The sequence below is a fragment of the Panthera onca genome, chromosome B2, assembly GCF_046562875.1.
Source record: "Panthera onca isolate mPanOnc1 chromosome B2, mPanOnc1 haplotype 2, whole genome shotgun sequence".
Taxonomy (NCBI): domain Eukaryota; kingdom Metazoa; phylum Chordata; class Mammalia; order Carnivora; family Felidae; genus Panthera; species Panthera onca.
In genome coordinates this window covers 128,552,526-128,565,633 of record NC_138343.1, presented here as the reverse complement: position 1 = coordinate 128,565,633, position 13,108 = coordinate 128,552,526, and the positions used below count along the sequence as shown (strand labels likewise).

General features: G+C 38.9%; 1 long non-coding RNA gene across 1 annotated transcript in view; it reads left to right on the top strand.

Annotated features, from left to right (window-relative positions):
- Positions 1-562: 562 nt before the first annotated feature.
- Positions 563-13,108, top strand: part of LOC132667719 (uncharacterized) — a 48,310-nt gene continuing 35,764 nt past the window's right edge. Inside the window, exons 1-2 of the long non-coding RNA XR_013555787.2 lie at positions 563-682; positions 1,690-1,777. This is a non-coding gene — a long non-coding RNA (uncharacterized LOC132667719). The remainder of the gene's footprint in view (positions 683-1,689; positions 1,778-13,108) is intronic.

Genomic DNA, 13,108 nt, shown 5'->3' with positions numbered 1-13,108 from the left:
AAGGTGCCCTCCTCAATACCCATCACCCACCCTCCCCTCCCTCCCACCCCCCATCAACCCTCAGTTTGTTCTCAGTTTTTAAGAGTCTCTTATGCTTTGGCTCTCTCCCACTCTAACCTCTTTTTTTTTTTTTTTTTCCTTCCCCTCCCCCATGGATTTCTGTTAAGTTTCTCAGGATCCACATAAGAGTGAAAACATATGGTATCTGTCTTCCTCTGTATGGCTTATTTCACTTAGCATCACACTCTCCAGTTCCATCCACGTTTCTACAAAGGGCCATATTTCGTTCTTTCTCGTTGCCATGTAGTACTCCATTGTGTATATAAACCACAATTTCTTTATCCATTCATCAGTTGATGGACATTTAGGCTCTTTCCATAATTTGGCTATTGTTGAGAGTGCTGCTATAAACATTGGGGTACAAGTGCCCCTATGCATCAGTACTCCTGTATCCCTTGGGTAAATTCCTAGCAGTGCTATTGCTGGGTCATAGGGTAGGTCTATTTTTAATTTTCTGAGGAACCTCCACACTGCTTTCCAGAGTGGCTGCACTCTCCTCAGATATTTTAAATGGGTTAGAATTAAGATGAAGGGTGTCTATAACATCTAGAGGATGGATCTGCAAAAGGACTAAAGAAGATGTCATTTCTTTCATTTTTCATTTGTATAATTTCTAAGAAAGGTAAGTCTCTGGAGATTCACTGATCTGTTCTAAAGAACTGTGATTGCAGTAATTTAAACCTCTTTAATCTGGAATTTGAGTTAAAAACCACCACCAAATTACAAGACTGCCAAATCTTCCTTCTTTTAATAGTGTGGACGAAATATAATCCCAGCAGAGTTTTTCTCAGAACTCATCGGAACGCCTGGGGAGAGTAATATGAAGAATCCAAAATGAGTATGGGTGCATAAAATAATAAGCATGTTTTTATGTGTTTCAAGTCAGTTAAACATTTTCACTCCATGAGTGTGAAAGTAAGCGTTGGCCTGGAAAATACTGCTGGATTGTATTAGGACTGTTTTTTGTTTTTTTTTTTTTTTCCTGTAAAGGCATATATTTTTAAAAATTGCAATTTTATGGAGATACAGAGAATTGAAACTTGCATTGCAGTAAAATCTGAGCAATTGTATGATTAAACAGTTTCCTTCTTCCCTAGAGACATGTGAATAATAAAAATAGCCCTAGGATCATTTAATGTAACCTTTGTTCATTCAGACTTTCACTCAGCACTTTTACTTGTGGTTGAGTTTGCTTTGTTAATGGATTATTTACGTGATCCCAATTTTACTCTCATCTTTAGATTCTGAGGATTATAATAACAATAACGCTTATGGAAGTATTTGTGAAATTTAAAGCAAACATCTCTCTCTCTTCTTAATTTTTTTGGACAGCACAAGTTTTAATATTTTTATATTTTTTCTCCTTGTTTTCTCCTTGTTTGCTGTCATTTTTATGACCTCAAGTCCATACTGTGGGTAAGATATAATTCAACATCCTCAGACATTCTCTTTATGTTCAGCTTCACATGAGTGTACCTAGTGGGGGGGATACAGATATATTTCAAGCCCTCCACTGCTTACCAGTTGGCCAAGCTTAGTTTTCTTCCATATGTTTCTGGTTTAATATTTTGAGTTTTCAGTGGGCAAAAAGTGTTGGTAATTCTCAAGGTTCTACATTTTCCTTTCTAGGCTGGTCCAATTTAGGAAGTGGAATCCTCTAGTGTCATAAGGGGAGAGGCAAAGCCTTCAATTCCTCCTATGTTACTGAAATCTTGAGGTAAAATATTACATATTGGCGTCTTTTTATTTCATGGATGTTGTCTTGTCTTCCCCATAACATTTGAACTTTTGAGGTTAGAGCTGTGCCTCAGTTTATTTTGAATTCTTCTATCTGTGTCCCTAATAGGTGTTCAGTAAATACTTGCTTAAGTGAAATTAACTTTTAGTATTTGATGGGATGGCAATTACTAATGCCAAACAGTTTGGTATTTTCTTTTTTCTCCTCACACCACGAACTTTTTTTTCTTTTTAAATCTAAGTTAACATATAGTGTAATAATAATTTCAGGGATAGAATTTAATGACTCATCACTTACACATAACACCTGGTGCTCATCCCAACAAGTGTCCTCCTTATTGCCCATCACCCATCTAGCCTTTCCCCCACCAAACATCCCACCAGCAACCCTCAGTTTGTTCTCTGTATTTAAGAGTCTCTTATAGGTTGTCTCCCTCTCTGTTTTTTTATATTATTTTTGTATATCTTACCATATGTTCATCTGTTTTGTATCTTAAATTCCACATATGAGTGGAATCATATGATATTTGTCTTTCTCTGACTGACTTATTTAGCTTAGTACAATACACTGTAGTTCCATCCACATTGTTGCAAATGGCAAGATTTAATTCTTTTTGATTGCCGAGTAATACTCCATTGTGTGTGTGTGTGTGTGTATGTATATATATATATATATATATATATATATATATATATATATATATATATATAACTTCTTTATCTGTTCATCAGTCCATGGACATTTGCGCTCTTTCCGTACTTTGGCAATTGTCAATAGTGCTGCTATAAACATTGGGGTGCATGTGCCCCTCCAGATCAGCTCTCCTGTGTCCTTTGGATAAATACCTAGCAATTGCTGGGTCCTAGGGTAGTTCTATTTGTAATTTATTGAGGAGTCTCCATCCTGTTTCCCAGAGTGGCTGCACCAGTTTCCATTCCCACCAGCCATGCAAATGGGTTTCTCTTTCTCTGCATCCTCGCCAACATCTGTCGTTGCCCGAGTTATTAATTTTAGCCATTCTGACAGGTGTGAGGTGGTATCTCATCGTGGTTTTGTTTTGAATTTCCCTGATGACAAGTGATGTTGAGCATTTTTTCATGTGTCTGTTAGCCATCTGGATGTCTTCTTTAGAAAAGTGTCTATTCATGTCTTCGGCCCATTTCTTCCCTGGACTATTTGTTTTTTGGGTGTTGAGTTTGATAAGTTCTTTATAGATTTTGGATACTAACTGATGTATCATTTGCAAATATCTTCTCCCATTCTTTTGGTTGCCTTTTAGTTTTGCTGATTGTTTCCTCTGCTCTGCAGAAGTTTTTATCTTGATGAGGTCCCAATAGTTCATTTTTGCTTTTGTTTCCCTTGCTTCCAGAGACATGTCAAGTAAGAAGTTGCTGTGGCTGAGCTCAGAGGTTTTTGCCTGCCTTTTCCACTAGGATTTTGATGGCTGCCTGTCTTACGTTGAGGTCTTTCATCCATTTTGAGTTTATTTTTGTGTCTGGTGTAAGAAAGTGATCCAGGTTCATTCTTCTGCATGTTGCTGTTCAGTTTTCCTAGCACCACTTGCTGAAGAGACTGTCTTTACACCATTGCATATTCTTTCTGGCTTTGTCAAAGATTAGTTGGCCATACGTTTGTGGGTCCATTTCTGGATTCTCTATTCTGTTCCATTGATCTATGTGTCTGTTTTTGTGCCATTACCATACTGTCTTGATGATTACAGCTTGTAATACAGCTTGAAGTTTGTAATTGTGATGCCTCCAGCTTTGGTTTTCTTTTTTAGGATTGCTTTGGCTATTCAGGGTCTTTTCTGGTTCCATAAAAATTTTAGGATTGTTTGTTCTAGCTCTGTGAAGAATGCTGGTGTTATTTTGATAGTTATTGCATTGAATATGTAGATTGCTCTGGGAAGTACTGACATTTTAACAATATTTGTTCTTCCAATCCATGAGCATGGAATGTTTTTTGATTTTTTAATGTTTTCTTCAATTCTTTTCATAAGCTTTCTATGGGTTTCAGTGTATAGGTTTTTCACCTCTTTGGTTAAGTTTATTCCTAGGTATTTTATGGTTTTTGGTGCAATTGTAAATGGGATTCATTCCTTGATTTCTCTTTTTGCTGCTTCATTATTGGTGCATAGAAATGCAACCTATTTCTGTACATTGATTTTATATCCTACGACTTAGCTGAATTCATGTATCAGTTCTAGCAGTTTTTTGGTGGAGGCTTTTGGGTTTTCCACATAGAGTATCATATCATCTGCGAAGAGTGAAAGTTTGGCTTCCTCCTTGCTGATTCGGATGCCTTTATTTCTTTGTGTTGTCTGATTGCCGATGTGAGGACTTCCAACCCATGATGTTGAATAACAGTGATGAGAGTGGACATCCTTGTCATGTTTCTGACCTTAGGGGGAAAAGCTCTCAGTTTTTCCCCATGGAGGATGATATTAGCAGTGGGTCTTTTGTATATGGCCTTTATGATCTTGAGGTATGATCGTTGTATCCCTGCTTTTTTGAGAGTTTTTAATCAAGAAAGGATGCTGTATTTTGTCAAATACTTTTTCAGCAGCTATTGAGAGGATCACATGGTTCTTATCCTTTCTTTTATTAACAAGCTGTTTGGTATTAAAATTAGTGTCCTTGGGTCATCTTGACAATCTGTATTTACCCAAAGCAATCCCTGAGCCTCAGTGCATTACTCCATTTGGTAAAGTAATTAATTCATTCAGTTATTCTCAAGCAATTCATTTTTAGTTTTCTTTCTTTTTTTAAGTTTATTTATTTTGAGAGAGAGAGAGCATGAGCAGTGGAGGGGCAGAGAGAGAGGGAGAGAGAGAATCCCAAGCAGACTCCACCCTGTCAGCCCACAGCCCGACTTGGGGCTCCATCTCTTGAACTGTGAGACTATGACCTGAGCCAAGACCAAGAGTTGGGAAAAACAAATGAAAAAGAGAAAAAAGAGACAAACAGAAAAGTATCGTTCTAAATAGAGAACAAAATCATGGTTACCAGAGGGGAGGTGGCTAGGGGGCTGGGTGAAATAGATAAAGGGGATTAAAAGGATTCTTATCATGATGAGCACTGAAAAATGTGTAGAATTATTGAATCATTATATTGTACACCTGAAACTAATATAACATTGTGTGTTAATTATACTTGAATAAAAAAATAATTGAAAAAAAAAAAAAAAAAAGACCAAGAGTTGGGAGCTTAACTGACTGAGCCACTCAGGTGCCCTTACTTTTAGTTTTCCTAATTCCAGTAGAACTCTGTATCTGCCTTATTTTCTTCATGCTCATATTTCTTCCTAACTTCTGTGTCTTTGTATACTTCTGTATCTTCCTGTACTTCTCTATTCCAAAGTTCTCTAAGTTCCCAAACAGCTGAACTTTGACCTTCAGAGGGATTTGCCATCATTTCTCCAAAACAGTTGCTGGGTATTGTGTGCTCATTTGTCTGGAGTTTTTGACCACAATGAAGCCATGCATATTTGTTCTGGTTGCTTGGCTGCCCAGACCTACATGATTATTCTATTTCTTCCCATCTGAGTATACTTCCAGGTGTGGGGGATTACATAAGTCTTCATGTGTATTCAGAGTAATCACTCCTGAACTTAGTCTAACCAAAAAGGGGAAATTATCGGACATTCATGGGGTACCTCATGGAGGGGAAGAGGAACTGTGTAGGCCAGGAGTCTGATTGGCTGGAGGGCTGTCAGGCCCAGAACCAGGGGTTCAGTAACCATCACATTCCTCCTGTCTTCCCCTTCCCACTTCTCTTTTCTCTTCTCTTTCTCTGGATTGGTTTAATTTTCTCCTACTTCTTACAGGCTTTCTACATGTAGTAAAAACATGTAAAAATATGGCTGGTTCATATTCACATCCTTCCGGTTCTAGAAATTAAAAAGCAAGATGCTATTAAACAAACAAACAAACAAAAAGTTAAGGTTTTTGCAGTAGGGGAGGTCAGTGAGGGAGCAGCAGTTGGTGGTGTAGAGAGAGATCTGATTAGAGAGAATAAATATAAAATAAAGCTAGAGGCCAAAATGAGCTCTTTGGGTATCCATCCCAGTGTTCAGTGCTTGTGGGTGAACATGGAGTCTGGTTTGCTGTCGCAGTGGGAGAGCAGCTGCTGCAGAATTCCAGGTTGCCTCTCCTTCCCCCTGTGAGCATGGTCTCCATCACTTGATTCAAAAGGAAATTTAGGGTAAATGAACTCATCTTCTACATATATCCAAGTCTCTCTGTGTAGAAGTTTCTTCTGTCACCCTGTGCTTCTCTTTTGCTAAAAATTTTCACCTTTAAAAGGTACATATTCTCATTCCACTTATTAAAAAAATCTACTTACTTCTCAACTCTCTTCAGTCTGGTTTCTACCTTCATCACACCCTGAAATCATCTTGCCAACTTCACAATGATCTCTTAATGACTAACTTGTATGTTTCCTTCTCTAACTGGTCTTCCTTATCCTTTCTAAGGTTCAACACTGATATTTACACATTTTCAAAACTCGTTCCTTCTTTGTCTTCCAGGATGCCACTTTCCTGTGGTTCTCTCTCTGTGTGTCTTTGCTGTATCCTTTTTTCCCCTGTGTTTCCTATAAATGTTGGCATTGCTAAGAATCTTTTTAATTGTTTTCTTTTGGTATTCTCTAGATTCCATTTGAATGAACTCGCCTTTACTCTTCTCTTACAATGATTTCCAAATATTTACTGTGAGGATATTTCTTGATCCTGATCTTTGGATCTGTTTTTCTAACAACCATTGGACAGCTCCATTTTTACAATCTCTAAACCCCTAAAACTCAGCATGACACACATCAAGTTCTTTCTCTTTGTCTTTACCTTTTCCTTCTTTACTCTCTATCTGGTTCAATAATAACATCCTCCAACAATCAGCTGGGGCAGAGATGATGTTGTCTCTCAGTATCTGTTCTCCTATCCTTCCATAGTAATGCAATTTAATGGTTGTAGCTGGATTAATGACCACTCAGAATAAAGGTTACTTCTCCAATCTCCCTGTGGCTATATTTTAGCCAAAGGAATGCAAATAGATGAGTCATATGGTGGCTTTTGAAAACCTTTAAAATATTGCTAGCATCTTTCTTTTGCCCTTATTTTCTTTGTGCCTTTCTCCATCCTGATGCCTGGAATGTGAATGTGATGACAGGCACTTGAGTAGCCATCTTGGACCACATGACTGAGAGCCACACGTTGGGAACACTGAATTATATGCGGGAAGGAGCCTGGCTCTCTGAGGGCTTCGTGGAGCAGAGCCATTCATCCTACATTGGCAACTTCTGGATTTACACACAAGAAATTAAGCATCAGTCTTCTCTAGCCTTTGCTATGTTTTGTCCTTGTTACTCATAGCCAAACCTAATTCTCACTGATGAATCAGCCAAACCCAAATCCTAGAGTAATGCTAGACTATTCCCTCTCTTCCAAGACCCATATCCAATCAGTCATCAAGTTCTATTGAATCTACTACTTTGGTATCTTTCTCTCTTCTCTTAAGCCTTATGTTTCCAATCATGGCCTGCAGTTTCATCCTTATCCAATATATGCTCCACACTGCCCCTGAAATGACCTTTGCAAAAGAGACTAAATCCCTGATTAGCCACCTGCAATGATTCCCACTGTCTACAGTTCTTAGTTTGGAAAACACTTCATGATCATCACAGTTCATCTTCTTCCACTCTACCAAACTGGTGACTCTCCAAACTATGGTTCTGGACCATGCCACCCTATTACATATCGCTGTGCCTTTGCATGTCCTGATCCTATGATCTGGCATGCCCAGTCTTTTTTTCTTCCTCACCATTCATCTATATCCTTTATGGAGCATTTTCCTAATTCCCAAAGAGAGGAAGGGGACTGATAACTTCTCCCTTTGTGATAGGATGAACATTACATGTACATATGTGTTGCAGTTTTTACTCTGTCCCACAATTACCTGTTTATATGACTCTCTCTTTTAGACTATGTGCTCTTTGATGATAGAAACTGTATTTCTCTTTATTTTTAAAAAATTTTTTAATGTTTATTTATCTTTGAGAGACAGAGAGAGACACAGTGTGAGCGGGAGAAGGGCAGAGAGAGGGGGAGACACAGAATCCAAAGCAGGCTTCAGGCTCTGAGCTGTCAGCACAGAGCCCGACACGGGGCTTGAACCCATGAACTGCGAGATCATGACCTGAGCTGAAGTCGGATGCTTAACCTGACTGAGCTCTGCTTCCACCTTTGCACTCTATCTGTGTTAGTTCCTATTGCTGCTATAACAAATTAGCACAGGCTTAGTGGCTTCAAACAAAGCAAGTTTATTATCTTAGATTTCTGGAGATAAGAAGTCTTAAAATGTATTAGCTGCATTCTCTGGGGAGAATCTATTTCCTTGTCTTTTCCAGCTTCTAGAGGTTGCCCACATTTCTTGACTCCTGGCCCCCTTCCATCTTCAAAGACAGCAGTGATGGTCAAATCTTTCACACTGCATTACTCTGACTCTGACTCTCCTGCCCCACTTTTTCACTTATAAGGACCTTTGTGATTATATTGGGCCCACCCAGAGAATTCAGGATAATATCCTTCTCTCTCTCCATCTGATTAGTGATCAATCTTAATTCTATTTGCAAACTTAATTCCCCTTTGCCACATGACAAGCATATTCAGAGGATCCAGGGATTAGGACATGGATGCTTTTCTACCTACCACACCATGTCAAGTCTATCCTTACAACATTAGCCATCAAAATGGTCAATTAGAAACATTTATCAGATAACATCACAGCTCTGCTTGAAATCTGTCAACTTCTGCTCTCAGTTAAAGTCCTTATAATAGTATTTCTTATGCTTTACATTGTCTGACCCTCTTCATGCTCCCTGACCTCTGGCTTGCTCTACCCCAGCCAGCTGCAGACATACCAAGGACAATCTTGTCTCAGAGCCTTTTCCTCAGATAACTATATGGCTCACTCCCCGATTAGCTGCAGGAATCTGATCAATTCTCAATTTGTCAGTGACTTTCTGGACAAAATTATATAAAGTAGCAACTCTCATTGCTCTGTCAATTCTTATTGCCTTATTCTGTTTTATTTTCTCTATGGTTCTTATTCTTATATTGCCTACTGTATATTTACTGCTGTCATTTCTAATTTTCTGTCTTACCTCTGTGAGCTAGGATAACAGTTGGATTTTTTTGTTGTTGTTCACTGTTGTAGATCTAGTCCTTACAAAAGTGTCTGACACATAGGAAGATTCCAATGAATATTTACTGAATGAAATAACTGGATGCATGCATACACATATGAAGCACCATTGCTCTATCTGAAGCTGGAAGGGGTTTATGAGATGAAGGAAAATGGAAGGCCAGTGTTAAGTTGAGTGACTGGATTTATCACCATTTATTTATTTATTATTAAAAAAATTTTTTTAATGTTTATTTTTGAGACAGAAAGAGACAGAGACAGAGCATGGGTGGGGGTGGGGAGGGGCAGAGAGAGAGGGAGACACAGAATCTGACGCAGGCTCCAGGCTCCGAGCTGTCAGCACAGAGCTCCATGCCTGGCTCGAACTCATGGACCATGAGATCATGACCGAGGTCAGATGCTTGATTGACTAAAATTAATTTTTAAAAGTGTTTATTTAGAGAGAGAGAAAGAGAAGGGGAGGGGCAGAGAGAGAGAGAGAGAGCAAGAGAGAGAGAGAGAGAGAGAGAAAACCCAAGCAGTCTCTGCATTGTCAGCACAGAGCCTGACACAGACTTGATCCCATGTACTGTGAGATCATAACCTGGACTGAAATCAAGAGCCAGACACTTAACTGACTGAGCCACCCAGGCGCCCCAATTACAAATTTATTTTTTAATAAAAAGCATTGTCTCATCTTTACCATTCAATGAAGAAGCCCATATCAGCCTCCAACGAGAATTCGTAAGTCACTGTGACTCGTTTTTAAAAAGTTATAATAATTTGCTTTAAATATACTTCAGGACACATAGACCAATGGAGTAGAATAGAAACCCCAGAACTAGACCCACAAACGTATGGCCAACTAATCTTTGACAAAGCAGGAAAGAATATCCAATGGAAAAAAGACAGTCTCTTTAACAAATGGTGTTGGGAGAACTGGACAGCAACATGCAGAAGAATGAAACTAGACCACTTTCTTACACCAGTCACAAAAATAAACTCAAAATGGATGAAGGACCTGAATGTGAGACAGGAAACCATCAAAACCCTAGAGGAGAAAGCAGGAAAAGACCTCTCTGACCTCAGCCGCAGCAATTTCTTACTTGACACATCTCCAAAGGCAAGGGAATTAAAAGCAAAAATGAACTATTGGGACTTCATGAAGATAAATAGCTTCTGCACAGCAAAGGAAACAATCAACAAAACTAAAAGGCAACCCACAGAATGGGGAAAGATATTTGCAAATGATATATCAGACAAAGGTTTAGTATCCAGAATCTGTAAAGAACTCACCAAACTCCACACCCGAAAAACAAATAATCCAGTGAAGAAATGGGCAGAAAACATGAATAGACACTTCTCTAAAGAAGACATCCAGATGGCCAACAGGCACATGAAAAGATGCTCAACATCGCTCCTCATCAGGGAAATACAAATCAAAACCACACTCAGATGTCACCTCACGCCAGTCAGAGTGGCCAAAATGAACAAATCAGGAGACTATAGATGCTGGAGAGGATGTGGAGAAACGGGAACCCTCTTGCACTGCTGGTGGGAATGCGAACTGCTGCAACCACTCTGGAAAACAGTGTGGAGGTTCCTCAAAAAAGTAAAAATAGACCTCCCCTATGACCCAGCAATAGCACTGCTAGGAATTTACCCAAGGGATACAGGAGTGCTGATGCATAGAGACACTTGTACCCCAATGTTTACAGCAGCACTCTCAACAATAGCCAAATTATGGAAAGAGCCTAAATGTCCATCAACTGATGAATGGATAAAGAAATTGTGGTTTATATACACAATGGAATACTACGTGGCAATGAGAAAGAATGAAATACGGCCTTTTGTAACAACATGGATGGAACTGGAGAGTGTGATGCTAAGTGAAATAAGCCATACAGAGAAAGACAGATACCATATGTTTTCACTCTTATGTGGATCCTGAGAAACTTAACAGAAACCCATGGGGGAGGGGAAGGAAAAAAAAAAAAAAAAGAGGTTAGAGTGGGAGAGAGCCAAAGCATAAGAGACTCTTAAAAACTGAGAACAAACTGAGGGTTGATGGGGGGTGGGAGGGAGGGGAGGGTGGGTGATGGGTATTGAGGAGGGCACCTTTTGGGATGAGCACTGGGTGTTGTATGGAAACCAATTTGACAATAAATTTCATATTAAAAAAATAAAATAAATTAAAAAAAATATACTTCAGGAGCGGGAGAGATTGCCAGTAGCACAGCAGTCCCAGGGCAGATGCCGTGAGAAGCAGCACCTGGGGAGCCTATCCTAGCATGCTCTGGGAGCCTCCAAGCCAAGACCAAAAGAGGAACACATCTTAAGATTAACATGTTTTGATTAATTAATTAAATTTAAACATTTCTCATTTGAAAACATGAAAATGCTTCCTGTTCACTTTCTTTCCAATTGTTTTCTTTCTGTTTCCTGGAAATGTTGGAAATAACACCCCTTATCAGCACATATATGTTCCTGACAGAAATCCTATGTTCTGCAAATGTTTAAGTGGTAAAACTTATAAGATGAAACACACACACACACACACACACACACACACACACACACACACACACACAAAAACAGTATATCCAGAAAATCTTAAATCTCAGAGTGAGTTTTCTGGGTACAATAGAATTCTCTAACTGTAGGCATAAGAAACCCATAAGAAACTCATAAACGCAGAGAACAAACTGAGGGTTGATGGTGCCTGGGTGGGAGAGGGGAAACTGAGTGATTGGCATTGAAGAGAGCATTTGTTGGGATGAGCACTGGATGTTATATGTAAGCGATGAATCACAGGAATCTACCCCCGAAACCAAGAGTACACTGTATACACTGTATGTTAGCTAACTGGACAATAAATTATATTTAAAAAAAAAAAGGAGAAGAAAGTAGCCCAAATTTCATGCAAAAAATATTCTGGTAATGATTGATGGCTCCTCCCTGAGGCAACTGAAGAACCCTGGTGCAGAAACTACCTTGTGCTTTTCTGTGCCCAAATCATATGTTTGAACCTATTTCTTACCTCCATCCCATTCCAGAACATTTGCCTTAGCTGTAAGATACTTTATATAGTTTTGAAATTTGAAAAAAAACCCTGAAAGAAACAAAGCCAAAAAAAAGGCATCAGGTCCTTTTTTGGTCTGTGCTTATACTAACCAAACAAAGAAACAGCTAACAAAATTTCCTGTCCTTTAATGTTTATCCAGCATCGGTGTTTCAGGTGTATTAATTTTATATATAACTTTCAGAGTGATGGATTTGCTCACTCTCTTAACTGTGTCATAGTTTATGGTATATGCATATATCAAAACATCAAAATGTGCACTTTAAACATGTGTAATTTATTTTTTTTTGCCAATTATACCTCAATAAAGGTATTTTTAGAAACTTAAAAATGCACACACACACACAGTTCTACCTTCTAAAGCTCCAATGCCCAATAAACTCCTGCAGCTATCTACATTAATTGAAATTAAAGAAAATTAGAAATTCAGTTCCTTAGTTGCCCTAGACACAGTTCAAGTGTTCAATAGTCACATGTGGCTGGTGACCCCCATGCTGGACAGTGCAGACATAGAACATTGCCATCATTGCAGAAAGTTCTATTGGATAGCATTGTTGTAAATAATTCCTCATTTGCTTATTCTTATTTCCATGCCTCACATTACTGAATGCCTCTTATCAAAGCAGAGGTCTCCTGCTTTCTGCCTCTGCATAGAAACTAGAGCAATTTTTCTAAAATGCAAATTTGCTTATCACTCTCCTGCTCAAAATCCACCTCCATCCCCCACCAGATGAAATCCAAACTCTTACAAGTAGAAACCATGGAAAGACCTCCCTGTCCTCCTTTCCTGCCTTCTCCCTCTCCTTTGTTCTCTGTGCACTTGTTCTCTAGAAACATTGGTTCACCTTGATGAAGTCCCTATAGTTCATGTTTGCTTTTGTTTCCCTTGCCTTTGGTGACGTGTCTAGTAAGAAGTTGCTCCAGCTGAGGTCAAAGAGGTTGCTGCCTGTGTGCCTGTGTTCTCCTCTAGGATTTTGATGGTTTCCTGTCTCATATTTAGGTTTTCATCTATTTTGAATTTATTTTTGTGTATGGTGTAAGAAACTCGTCC